This window comes from Natator depressus, chromosome 4 (assembly GCF_965152275.1).
Source record: "Natator depressus isolate rNatDep1 chromosome 4, rNatDep2.hap1, whole genome shotgun sequence".
Classification (NCBI taxonomy): domain Eukaryota; kingdom Metazoa; phylum Chordata; order Testudines; family Cheloniidae; genus Natator; species Natator depressus.
Genome location: NC_134237.1, coordinates 94,076,843 through 94,090,109, shown reverse-complemented (window position 1 = coordinate 94,090,109; position 13,267 = coordinate 94,076,843). Strand labels below are relative to the sequence as shown.

General features: G+C 45.3%; 1 protein-coding gene and 1 long non-coding RNA gene across 6 annotated transcripts in view; one reads left to right on the top strand and one right to left on the bottom strand.

Moving 5' to 3' along the window:
• KCTD8 (potassium channel tetramerization domain containing 8) overlaps positions 1 to 13,267 on the bottom strand; it is a 168,461-nt gene that overhangs the window by 9,249 nt on the left and 145,945 nt on the right. The window lies entirely within an intron of this gene.
• The window catches only part of LOC141986694 (uncharacterized), a 114,586-nt gene that overhangs the window by 100,621 nt on the left and 698 nt on the right, over positions 1 to 13,267 (top strand). The window lies entirely within an intron of this gene.

The following is a 13,267-nucleotide window of genomic DNA, read 5'->3' as shown; positions in this document are numbered from 1 at the left end:
GTATAAACTAAGTATAAGACAGGAGACCATAGATGGATTCAGATCAATAGATGGGGGAGTACAAGGAAACAAGGAGACAATACTGATCAGCATGGTACGCAGTGACATCAGCATACCAGGGGCCAAACCGTTGTCAGTTTTTTTGCAGGCATCACAACAGAAACTGAGAGTTTGAAGGAGGATAATGAGATAGTTTTGCAGATGTTTACAAGAAACTCTTCCCACCTGTGAAGGGCAGCATGGGAGAAAGTACAAATGCGCTTACTGGAAAATCTAACAAATGAACGCTTGAGAAAGGTATCATGGGCCAATCAGAGGCAGGAGTTGAGTTGATATATCTATAGCGAATGAGAGATGATATGTAGGGTGGGAATAGGCTATGAAAGGCCTTGAAAGTGAAGACAAGTAGCTTGTGTTTGATGTGATAGAAAAGGGGGAGCCAGAGGAAGGATGCAGGAAGTGAAACCAGATATTATAGGGATAACAGAAACATGGTGGAATAGTAGTCATGACTGGACTACAGGTATTGAAGGGTATGTGCTGTTTAGGAAAGACCGAAATAAAGGTAAAGGTGGTGGAGTAGCATTGTATATCAATGATGAGATAGAATGTAAAGAAATAAGAAGCGATGAAATGGATATGACTGAGTCCGTCTGGGCAAAAATTACATTGGGGAAGAAAACTATTAGAGCCTCCCCTGAGATAGTGCTTGGGGTGTACTATAGACCGCCGGGATCTAATTTGGATACGGATAGAGCCCTTTTTAATGTTTTTAATAAAGTAAATACTAATGGAAACTGTGTGATCATGGGAGACTTTAACTTCCCAGATATAGACTGGAAGATGAGTGCTAGTAATAATAATAGGGCTCAGATTTTCCTAGATGCGATAGCTGATGGATTCCTTCAGCAAGTAGTTGCTGAACCTACTAGAGTGGATGCCATTTTAGATTTGGTTTTGGTGAGTAGTGAGGACCTCATAGAAGAAATGGTTGTAGGGGATAATCTTGGCTCAAGTGATCATGAGCTAATTCAGTTCAAACTGAACAGAAGGATTAATAAAAATAAATCTGCAGCTAGGGTTTTTGATTTCAAAAGGGCTGACTTTCAAAAATTAAGGAAATTAGTTAGGGAAGTGGATTGGACTGAAGAATTTATGGATCTAAAGGTAGAGGAGGCCTGGGATTATTTTAAATCAAAGCTGCAGAAGCTATCGGAAGCCTGCATCCCAAGTAAGGGGAAAAAATTCATAGGCAGGAGTTGTAGACCAAGCTGGATGAGCAAGCATCTCAGAGAGGTGATTAAGAAAAAGCAGAAAGCATATAGGGAGTGGAAGAAGGGAGAGATCAGCAAGGAAAGCTACCTTATTGAGGTCAGAACATGTAGGGATAAAGTGAGACAGGCTAAAAGTCAAGTAGAGTTGGACCTTGCAAAGGGAATTAAAACCAATAGTAAAAGGTTCTATAGTCATATAAATAAGAAGAAAACAAAGAAAGAAGAAGTGGGACCGCTAAACACTGAGGATGGAGTGGAGGTCAAGTATAATCTAGGCATGGCCCAATATCTAAACAAATACTTTGCCTCAGTCTTTAATAAGACTAAAGAGGATCTTAGGGATAATGGTAGCATGACAAATGGGAATGAGGATATGGAGGTAGACATTACCATATTTGAGGTGGAAGTGAAACTCAAACAGCTTAATGGGACTAAATCGGGGGGCTCAGATAATCTTCATCCAAGAATATTAAAGGAATTGGCACCCGAAATTGCAAGCCCATTAGCAAGAATTTTTAATGAATCTGTAAACTCAGGGGTTGTACCGTATGATTGGAGAATTGCTAACATAGTTCCTATTTTTGAGAAAGGGAAAAAAAGTGATCAGGGTAATTATAGGCCTGTTAGTTTGACATCTGTAGTATGCAAGGTCTTGGAAAAAATTTTGAAGGAGAAGGTAGTTAAGGACATTGAAGTCAATGGTAAATGGGACAAAATACAACATGGTTTTACAAAAGGTAGATCAGGTTGGTTTGGCACGATCTCCTTCTTTGAGAAAGTAACAGATTTTTTAGACAAAGGAAACGCAGTGGATCTAATTTACCTAGATTTTAGTAAGGCATTTGATACCGTGCCACATGGGGAATTAGTAGTTAAATTGGATAAGATGGGGATCAATAGGAAAATTGAAAGGTGGATAAGGAATTGGTTAAAGGGGAGACTACAATGGGTCCTACTGAAAGGTGAACTGTCAGGCTGGAGGGAGGTTACCAGTGGAGTTCCTCAAGGATCGGTTTTGGGACCAATCTTATTTAATCTTTTTATTACTGACCTTGGCACAAAAAGTGGAAGTGTGCTAATAAAGTTTGCGGATGATACAAAGCTGGGAGGTATTGCCAATTTAGAGAAGGACAGGGATATTTTACAGGAGGATCTGGATGACCTTGTAAACTGGAGTAATAGTAATAGAATGAAATTTAATAGTGAGAAGTGTAAGGTCATGCATTTAGGGATTAATAACAAGAATTTTAGTTATAAGCTAGGGACGCATCAATTAGAAGTAACAGAGGAGGAAAAGGACCTTGGAGTATTGGTTGATCATAGGATGACTATGAGCCGCCAATGTGATATGGCTGTGAAAAAAGGTAATGCGGTCTTGGGATGCATCAGGAGAGGTATTTCCAGTAGGGATAAGGAAGTTTTAGTACAGTTATACAAGGCACTGGTGAGACCTCACCTGAAATACAGTGTGCAGTTCTGGTCTCCCATGTTTAAGAAGGATGAATTCAAACTGGAACAGGTACAGAGAAGGGCTACTAGGATGATCCGAGGAATGGAAAACTTGTTTTATGAAAGGAGATTCCGGGAGCTTGGCTTGTTTAGCCTAACTAAAAGAAGGTTGAGGGGGATATGATTGCTCTCTATAAATATATCAGAGGGATAAATACCGGAGAGGGAGAGGAATTATTTAAGCTTAGTACCAATGTGGACACAAGAACAAATGGATATAAACTAGGAAATTTAGACTTGAAATTAGACGAAGGTTTTTAACCATCAGAGGAGTGAAGTTTTGGAATAGCCTTCTGTCATAAATATAAAGGGAAGGGTAAACCCCTTTAAAATCCCTCCTGGCCAGAGGAAATCTCCTCTCACCTGTAAAGGGTTAAGAAGCTAAAGGTAACCTCGCTGGCACCTGACCAAAATGACCAATGAGGAGACAAGATACTTTCAAAAGCTGGGAGGAGGGAGAGAAACAAAGGGTCTGTGTGTCTGTCTATATTCTGTCTTTGCCGGGGATAGACCAGGAATGGAGTCTTAGAACTTTTAGTAAGTAATCTAGCTAGGTACGTGTTAGATTATGATTTCTTTAAATGGCTGAGAAAAGAATTGTGCTGAATAGAATAACTATTTCTGTCTGTGTATCTTTTTTGTAACTTAAGGTTTTGCCTAGAGGGGTTCTCTATGTTTTGAATCTAATTACCCTGTAAGGTATCTACCATCCTGATTTTACAGGGGGGATTTCTTATTTCTAATTACTTCTATTTTTATTAAAAGTCTTCTTGTAAGAAAACTGAATGCTTTTTCATTGTTCTCAGATCCAAGGGTTTGGGTCTGTGGTCACCTATGCAAATTGGTGAGGCTTTTTATCCAACATTTCCCAGGAAAGGGGGGGTGCAAGTGTTGGGCGGATTGTTCATTGTTCTTAGGATCCAAGGGTCTGGGTCTGTAGTCACCTAAGCAAATTGGTGAGGCTTTTTACCAAACCTTGTCCAGAAAGTGGGGTGCAAGGTTTTGGGAAGTATTTTGGGGGGAAAGACGTGTCCAAACAGCTCTTCCCCAGCAACCAGTATTTGTTTGGTGGTGGTAGCGGCCAATCCAAGGACAAAGGGTGGAATATTTTGTACCTTGGGGAAGTTTTGACCTAAGCTGGTAAAGATAAGCTTAGGAGGGTTTTCATGCAGGTCCCCACATCTGTATCCTTGAGTTCAGAGTGGGGGAGGAACCTTGACATGGTGGCAGAGTGGTGGGATTAACCTGAAATCATTTTGAGATCCAGTTGAGATTTTTTGAACTAGAAATACAGATTTTAAAAAGGAAATTTTTTTTCCCTTTGGAAAGGAAGTCCAAAAAGCAGCTGAAACTGAAAGCAGCTTGTTTTTTCTCTGCTTTGTGGCCAAGCAGAGACAAAAGGGGATTATCTTTGTGAATTGCAGGTTTTCTTTGCCTGGAGGCAGGGTACTTAACTCCTGCAGGGAAATTCACAACCTTCCAATCCAGAGTTTTTTTTTTCCTAAAAGTAAATAGGGGGGTGTGTTCTACCCATTTGCTTTTTCTTTGGGCTGGGTAAGCAGGTTTCCAAGTAGTTGGAGGTTTTTTGCTTTGATTTGGGCCCAGAGCAGAGACAAGGGAATTGTCTTTTTCTGTAGGCTGACAATCACTATCAGAGAATAGGTATTCTATTCCAGCACAGCAAAATTTTACAGCCAAGTTTTGTTTGTTTATTTCTAAACCTCGGGTGTAAAGTTAGTTAAAAACAGAGAGGTTAGAATGACAAAATCCGCGGCTCGACTACAGCTGGAATTAGCCAAATTTCAGGCTGAGGAAAAACAAAGGGAACATGAAAGACAGATAGAACTCATGCGGCTGGAGAAGGAGGTACAGGAGGCTGCCCACAAGAGGGAAGTGGAGGCAAGGAAGCATGTGGAGGAGGAGAAGGAAAAAGAGAGGAAGCATGTGGAGGAGGTGGAGAAGATAAAGGCTCAGCAGAATATACCAACAAACCCTAGCAATCCTTCTCCAGGTACCACTTCCCATCCCAGAAAGTTCCCCACCTACAAGGCAGGTGATGATACTGAGGCCTTCTTAGAAAACTTCGAAAGGGCATGCCTTGGGTACAGCATCTCTACCGACCAATAATGGTAGAGCTGAGGCCACAGCTCAGTGGACCCTTAGCTGAGGTGGCGGCTGAAATGCCTAGAGAACACATGAACGAGTATGAACTGTTTAAATCCAAGGCGAGAGTCAGAATGGGGATAACACCCGAGCATTCTCGTTGGCGGTTCAGAGCCCTAAGGTGGAAACCAGACATGTCATTTACCCGACATGCCTACCACATTGTGAAACATTGGGATGCCTGGATATCAGGAGCAAGTGTTGAATCTCCAGTAGATGTGCCCTTCCTAATGCAAATGGAACAATTCTTAGAGGGTGTTCCTGAGGAAATAGAAAGATACATCCTAGATGGGAAGCCCAAAACTGTAATCGAGGCAGGAGAGATTGGAGCCAGATGGGTGGAGGTGGCAGAGAAGAAGAAAACTGGTCGCAGTTGGAGCGGAGACCAGAAGGGACAACCCAGACCCCACCCTATTACCGGGGGCCGCCCAAAGCCCCACCTACCTCCCAAAGAATCCTCCAGACCCCTTATCGTCCCACCACCCCGTTCTCCAGCAACCCTCCTCGCCCCAGTGACCCGTCAGCTGGATGATGTTTTAAATGTAACGAGCTGGGGCATGTAAAGGCCAACTGCCCCAAGAACCCCAACAGATTACAGTTCATTGCACCGGAATCACACCAGAGGTCCACAGGCCCAGATACCTCCCAGATACCCTTGGAGCGGAGGGAAACTGTGAGTGTGGGCGGAAGAAGGTCACCGCGTGGAGGGACACCGGAGCACAAGTGTCAGCTATCCATGCTTCCTTAGTGGACCCCAATTTAATCAACCCAGAGATCCAAGTGACGATTCAACCCTTCAAGTCCAACTCTTTCGATTTGCCTACAGCCAAGTTGCCTGTCCAGTACAAGGGCTGGTCAGGAATGTGGACTTTTGCAGTCTATGATGATTATCCCATCCCCATGCTGTTGGGGGAAGACTTGGCCAATCATGTGAAGCAGGCCAAGAGGATGGGAACGGTCACCCGCAGCCAGGCTAAACAAGCCGTGAGGCCTAGCTCTGTTCCGGAAACTTCTATCAGGACCCGGTCAGAGGTGATGGACCCGGACCCCAGGCCAATGTCTGCAACAGCAGTAGTGGATCCAGTCCCAGAGACCCAGACGGAACCAGTCCCAGAACCGGAACCAGCCGAACAACCAACACCAGACCCATTGGCAGCACTGAATCCAGTACTTGCAACCTCAACACCAGAGGGCCCCACTGACCCTGAACTGGCAGCAGCCGATAACCCGACACAAGAGGCTCAGCTGGAGCCTGAATCCCAACATAGTGCACCAGCGGAGAGCGGTTCACAGTCAACAGAAACAGCTCCATCCCCTATATCGCTTCCAGAGGGACCAAGCCTAGGTCCACAATCCAATGAGGAACTGATGTCTCCAGCATCAAGGGAACAGTTCCAGACCGAACAGGAAACAGATGAAAGCCTCCAGAGAGCTTGGACGGCGGCATGGAGCAACCCACCGCCTCTCAGCTCTGCTAATTGATCCAGGTTTGTGGTAGAAAGAGGACTTTTATACAACGAAACTCTTTCTGGTGGACACCAGGAAGACACGCATCCTCAGAGACAGTTGGTAGTTCCAACTAAATACCGGGCCAAGCTCTTGAGCTTAGCCCATGATCACCCTAGTGGCCATGCTGGGGTGAACAGGACCAAAGACCGTTTGGGGGGGTCATTCCACTGGGAGGAAATGGGCAAGGATGTTTCTACCTATGTACAGTCTTGTGAGGTGTGCCAAAGAGCGGGAAAGCCCCAAGACCAGGTCAAAGCCCCTCTCCAGCCACTCCCCATCATTGAAGTTCCATTTCAGCGAGTAGCTGTGGATATTCTGGGTCCTTTTCCGAAAAAGACACCCAGAGGAAAGCAGTACATACTGACTTTCATGGATTTTGCCACCTGATGGCCGGAAGCAGTAGCTCTAAGCAACACCAGGGCTAAAAGTGTGTGCCAGGCACTAGCAGACATTTTTGCCAGGGTAGGTTGGCCCTCCGACATCCTCACAGATGCAGGGACTAATTTCCTGGCAGGAACTATGAAAAACCTTTGGGAAGCTCATGGGGTAAATCACTTGGTTGCCACTCCTTACCACCATCAAACAGATGGCATGGTGGAGAAGTTTAATGGAACTTTGGGGGCCATGATACGTAAATTCGTAAATGAGCACTCCAATGATTGGGACCTAGTGTTGCAGCAGTTGCTCTTTGCCTACAGAGCTGTACCTCACCCCAGTTTAGGGTTTTCCCCATTTGAACTTGTATATGGCCGTGAGGTTAAGGGGCCATTGCAGTTGGTGAAGCAGCAATGGGAGGGATTTACACCTTCTCCAGGAACTAACATTCTGGACTTTGTAACCAACCTACAAAACACCCTCCGAACCTCTTTAGCCCTTGCTAAAGAAAACTTACAGGATACTCAAAAAGAGCAAAAAGCCTGGTATGATAAACATGCCAGAGAGCGTTCCTTCAAAGTAGGGGACAAGGTCATGGTCTTAAAGGCGCTCCAGGCCCATAAAATGGAAGCATCGTGGGAAGGGCCATTCATGGTCCAGGAGCGCCTGGGAGCTGTTAATTATCTCATAGCATTCCCCACCTCCAACCGAAAGCCTAAGGTGTACCATATTAATTCTCTAAAGCCCTTTTATTCCAGAGAATTAAAGGTTTGTCAGTTTACAGCCCAGGGAGGAGACGACGCTGAGTGGCCTGAAGGTGTCTACTACGAAGGGAAATGTGCTGGTGGTGTGGAAGAGGTGAACCTCTCCATGACCCTTGGGCGTATGCAGCGACAGCAGATCCAGGAGCTGTGCACTAGCTACGCGCCAACGTTCTCAGCCACCCCAGGACTGACTGAACGGGCATACCACTCCATTGACAAAGGTAATGCTCACCCAATTAGGGTCCAACCTTACCGGGTGTCTCCTCAAGCTAAAACTGCTATAGAACGGGAGATCCGGGATATGTTACAGATGGGTGTAATCCGCCCCTCTGAAAGTGCATGGGCATCTCCAGTGGTTCTAGTTCCCAAACCAGATGGGGAAATACGTTTTTGCGTGGACTACCGTAAGCTAAATGCTGTAACTCGCCCAGACAACTATCCAATGCCACGCACAGATGAACTATTAGAGAAACTGGGACGGGCCCAGTTCATCTCTACCTTGGACTTAACCAAGGGGTACTGGCAGGTACCGCTAGATGAATCTGCCAAGGAAAGGTCAGCCTTCACCACACATCTCGGGCTGTATGCATTTAATGTACTCCCTTTCGGGCTGCGAAATGCACCCGCCACTTTCCAAAGACTTGTAGATGGTCTCCTAGCGGGATTAGGAGAATATGCAGTCGCCTACCTTGACGATGTGGCCATATTTTCGGATTCCTGGGCAGACCACCTGGAACATCTACAAAAAGTCCTTGAGCGCATAAGGGAGGCAGGACTAACTGTTAAGGCTAAGAAGTGTCAAATAGGCCTAAACAGAGTGACTTACCTTGCACACCAGGTGGGTCAAGGAACTATCAGCCCCCTACAGGCCAAAGTGGATGCTATCCAAAAGTGGCCTGTCCCAAAGTCAAAGAAACAGGTTCAATCCTTCTTAGGCTTGGCCGGTTATTACAGACGATTTGTACCGCACTACAGCCAAATCACCGCCCCACTGACATACCTAACCAAAAAGAAACAGCCAAATGCTGTTCAGTGGACCGAAAAGTGTCAGAAGGCCTTTAACAAGCTTAAAGCGACACTCATGTCTGACCCTGTACTAAGGGCCCCAGACTTTGACAAACCGTTCCTAGTAACCACAGATGCATCCGAGCATGGTGTGGGAGCAGTTTTAATGCAGAAAGGACCTGATCAAGAATTCCACCCTGTAGTGTTTCTCAGCAAAAAACTGTCTGAGAGGGAAAGCAACTGGTCAGTCACTGAAAAAGAATGTTACGCCATTGTCTACGCTCTGGAAAAGCTACGCCCATATGTTTGGGGACGGCGTTTCCACCTGCAAACCGACCATGCTGCACTGAAGTGGCTTCACACCGTCAAAGAAACTAACAAAAAACTTCTTCGGTGGAGTTTAGCTCTCCAAGATTTTGATTTCGACATCCAACACATCTCAGGAGCTTCTAACAAAGTGGCTGATGCACTCTCCCGTGAAAGTTTCCCAGAATCAACTGGTTAAAATCGTCCTTGAGATGTAGAAAATATTGTTAGTCTTTATGTACTTGGTAGTATATTTAGAGATGCATGTGTCTTATTAACTCTGTTTTTCCTAGAGCTCCAGGAAGAAATCCCAGCCAGTGTTTCACCCTAGCTGAGATTTGGGGGGCGTGTCATAAATATAAAGGGAAGGGTAAACCCCTTTAAAATCCCTCCTGGCCAGAGGAAATCTCCTCTCACCTGTAAAGGGTTAAGAAGCTAAAGGTAACCTCGCTGGCACCTGACCAAAATGACTAATGAGGAGACAAGATACTTTCAAAAGCTGGGAGGAGGGAGAGAAACAAAGGGTCTGTGTGTCTGTCTATATTCTGTCTTTGCCGGGGATAGACCAGGAATGGAGTCTTAGAACTTTTAGTAAGTAATCTAGCTAGGTACGTGTTAGATTATGATTTCTTTAAATGGCTGAGAAAAGAATTGTGCTGAATAGAATAACTATTTCTGTCTGTGTATCTTTTTTGTAACTTAAGGTTTTGCCTAGGGGGGGTTCTCTATGTTTTGAATCTAATTACCCTGTAAGGGATCTACCATCCTGATTTTACAGGGGGGATTTCTTATTTCTAATTACTTCTATTTTTATTAAAAGTCTTCTTGTAAGAAAACTGAATGCTTTTTCATTGTTCTCAGATCCAAGGGTTTGGGTCTGTGGTGACCTATGCAAATTGGTGAGGCTTTTTATCCAACATTTCCCAGGAAAGGGGGGGTGCAAGTGTTGGGCGGATTGTTCATTGTTCTTAGGATCCAAGGGTCTGGGTCTGTAGTCACCTAGGCAAATTGGTGAGGCTTTTTACTAAACCTTGTCCAGAAAGTGGGGTGCAAGGTTTTGGGAAGTATTTTGGGGGGAAAGGCGTGTCCAAACAGCTCTTCCCCAGCAACCAGTATTTGTTTGGTGGTGGTAGCGGCCAATCCAAGGACAAAGGGTGGAATATTTTGTACCTTGGGGAAGTTTTGACCTAAGCTGGTAAAGATAAGCTTAGGAGGGTTTTCATGCAGGTCCCCACATCTGTACCCTAGAGTTCAGAGTGGGGGAGGAACCTTGACACCTTCCAAGGGAAGCAGTGGGGGCAAAAGATCTATCTGGCTTTAAGATTAAACTCGATAAGTTTATGGAGGAGATGGTATGATGGGATAACATGGTAATTAAATATTCATGGTAAATAGGCTCAATGGCCTGTGATGGGCTATTAGATGGGGTGGGATCCGAGTTACCCAGGAAAGAATTTTCTGTAGTATCTGGCTGATGAATCTTGCCCATATGCTCAGGGTTTAGCTGATCGCCATATTTGGAGTCGGGAAGGAATTTTCCTCCAGGGCAGATTGGAAGAGGCCCTGGAGGTTTTTTGCCTTCCTCTGTAGCATGGGGCACGGGTCACTTGCTGGAGGATTCTCTGCTCCTTGAAGTCTTTAAACTACGATTTGAGGACTTCAATAGCACAGATATAGGTGTGAGGGTTTTTTCTGTAGGAGTGGTGGGTGAGATTCTGTGGCCTGCGTTGTGCAGGAGGTCAGACTAGATGATCATAATGGTCCCTTCTGACCTAAATACCTATGAATCTATGAATCTATGCAAAGAGTTGGGTGACATGGTAAAAATGATGGGCTAGGTTAGAGAATGCAGTAGCATTCTGAATGGACATGAGTGTAGCATGTTACAGTAATCCAGATGTGAGTTGAGAGCCTCAACAAGAGTAGTAGCTATGTGGATGGATAGGAAAGGCTGTATCTTCGATGTTATGCATACAGAATCACCATGATTTAGATTAAAGCCTCAATGTGAGGGCCTAGACAGAGATCCAAGTCAAAGATGATGCCCAGGTAATGGCCCTGAGTGACAGGCAAGATGATGTTATTCTCCACAGTGATCAAGAATGGAAGTAGCATGAAGGGCTTAGAGTGGGAGTGGGGAGAAGAAGAGCTTTGTTGTAGTCATGTTGAATATGAGCTGATAGCTAGACATCCACAAGGAGATGTCAGATAGGGGCTGAGATTTTAGTTTTGACAGAAGGAGACAGGTCTGGAGAAGTGAGGTAGATCTGTGAGTCACCAGCACAGGAGGTGGTAAGTTGAATTTGTATTTGGGGATGAGATTACCTGGAGATAAGGTGTCAAGTGAGAAGAGAAGGGGATCAAGAAAATATCCCACAGAGAGCTGGACGGGGATGAGGAGGTTCCTTCAAAGGACACGCTGAAAGAGTGATTAAAGAGATAGGAGAAGAACCAGGAGAAGACAGAGTCATGGGAGCCAAGGAAGGACAAGATTTTAATACTAACGTGGTCAACAGCATCATAGGTGTCTGATAGGTCATGGAGAATGAGGATGGAGCACTTCTTCTGAACTTTAGCGAGGAAGAGGTCATTAGAGACTTTGATGAGAATGGTTTCAGTGCAGTGCAAGGGGCAGAAGCTGGGCTGGAGAGGGTCTAGGATGGCACTGGAGGAGAGGACCTCAATAGTGATTAGAAACAATGCGTTCAATGAGCTTAGAAGAGGTGGGGTGACAGTTGGAGAGACAAGTGGCATCAAGGGTGGTTTTCTTTAAGACAGGAGAGACTAAAGCATGCTTGTATTCTAAGGGACTAGCAGGCTTCACTTGGGGCCAGCAGGCCTAGTGGTTACGCTGCATCGAAACAGTCTCTCCAAACCTTGAGGTGACTCTTCTGGGCAGTCCAAGGGCGTGGCTGTCAAGCCACAGTTTGTTGCCTCTCCCAGTCCTCCAGGATCTCTCAGGAGGCCAGGGAAGAGGGAAGGATGCAGAACCCAGGCTCTCCCTCTCCACCAGGTCCCAGCCCAGGGCCCAAGAGGAGAGACGTGAGGGGTGGCTCAGTCCCTTCTGGCTGCCACTCCAGATCAGCCTCCCTTGGGCCATTTCCTACTTTCCCTGTTTCCCTTCAATTTGGGGTCTGGCCCCAGCCTTCTGCTTCCACAGTCTCAGTAGTTCAGTGCATCAGCTTGGGAGAGGAGGTTTGCTTCCTAGCTCACCCTCTTAGCCAAGGGGGAAGAGGGATCCCTTTCAAGCCTTACTCACAGTCCCAGTCCTTCCCTTCTAGATTGCTCTGCCTCAGCGGCTGCAGCCTGTCTTTTTTCTTGCAGTCAGTGTCTCCTTCATGCTCCCCCCATGTCGCACTACGAGAGCTCCCTTTTAAGCATGTCCTTCAGGGGGATAATGCCCCATAGCTTCTTCACCCAATACCATTCTACCACTCTTTTTACCTGAGTGTAGGGTCTGTAAACCCCATCACAGAAGGGAAAGGGGCGGGGGGCAGGAACAAAGAGAGAGAGATTAAAGAGAAGAGTATGGTAGGGGATGAGAATAGGTGCTAGGGCAATCAGGAGATGGGACGGGATGCTGTCATTGGGCAAGTGGAGGGGTTACAGGACAGCAGATGAGAAACTTCTACATCTGTGACAGAGGAGGAGAAGGAAAGGACTTAAGTGGTGCATTCTGTTTTTTATTTATAATTTTTTATTGATGTTTCCAAATACAACAAATTTACCAAAATACTGGATCCCTTATAATACACAAAGTAAAGAAGGTTAGGATAAGGGAGGGGAGGGGAAGCAACATAGCTATCTTCAGGGTCTGTGTTAATCATAAACCTTTAAAAAGTCATCCCAAATTGATCTGAATTTTCCACCAGTCATTCGTTAGTTGCGAGGTCAGCCATATCCCCGAGCCAGGCTTCAATATTTAGTGGGGATTGACTTTTCCATTTTCGCAGGATTAATTTTTCAGTAACCAAACCTGCATGTTGGAACCACACTGCCTTGTTACCAGGAAATACCCAGGTATTGGGAATATACCCAAGAATGAAACTTAAGGGGGAAAGCTCCAGCTTGGCATCCAAATATCAAATTGGTCCTTTGACCCACTTAAGTGGTGCCTTCTGCACGGGGGCGAGTTTCACCCTCAGATATCACTGTCTAGAAACTATGGGTAAATACTAATCCATTAATGGTGTACAGTCATGGGGCCAGATGTTCTACTTTGCCAATTTAATTCTCAAAGAGCCAGAATTCATTATTCTCCTATTTTAAAACTTTTAGTAATCCAATTCGGGAGCAGAGGCAATACATGTGATTTAGTTATCCAATGACATACGACAAAAAGTTAAAGTTGAATAATTTGCA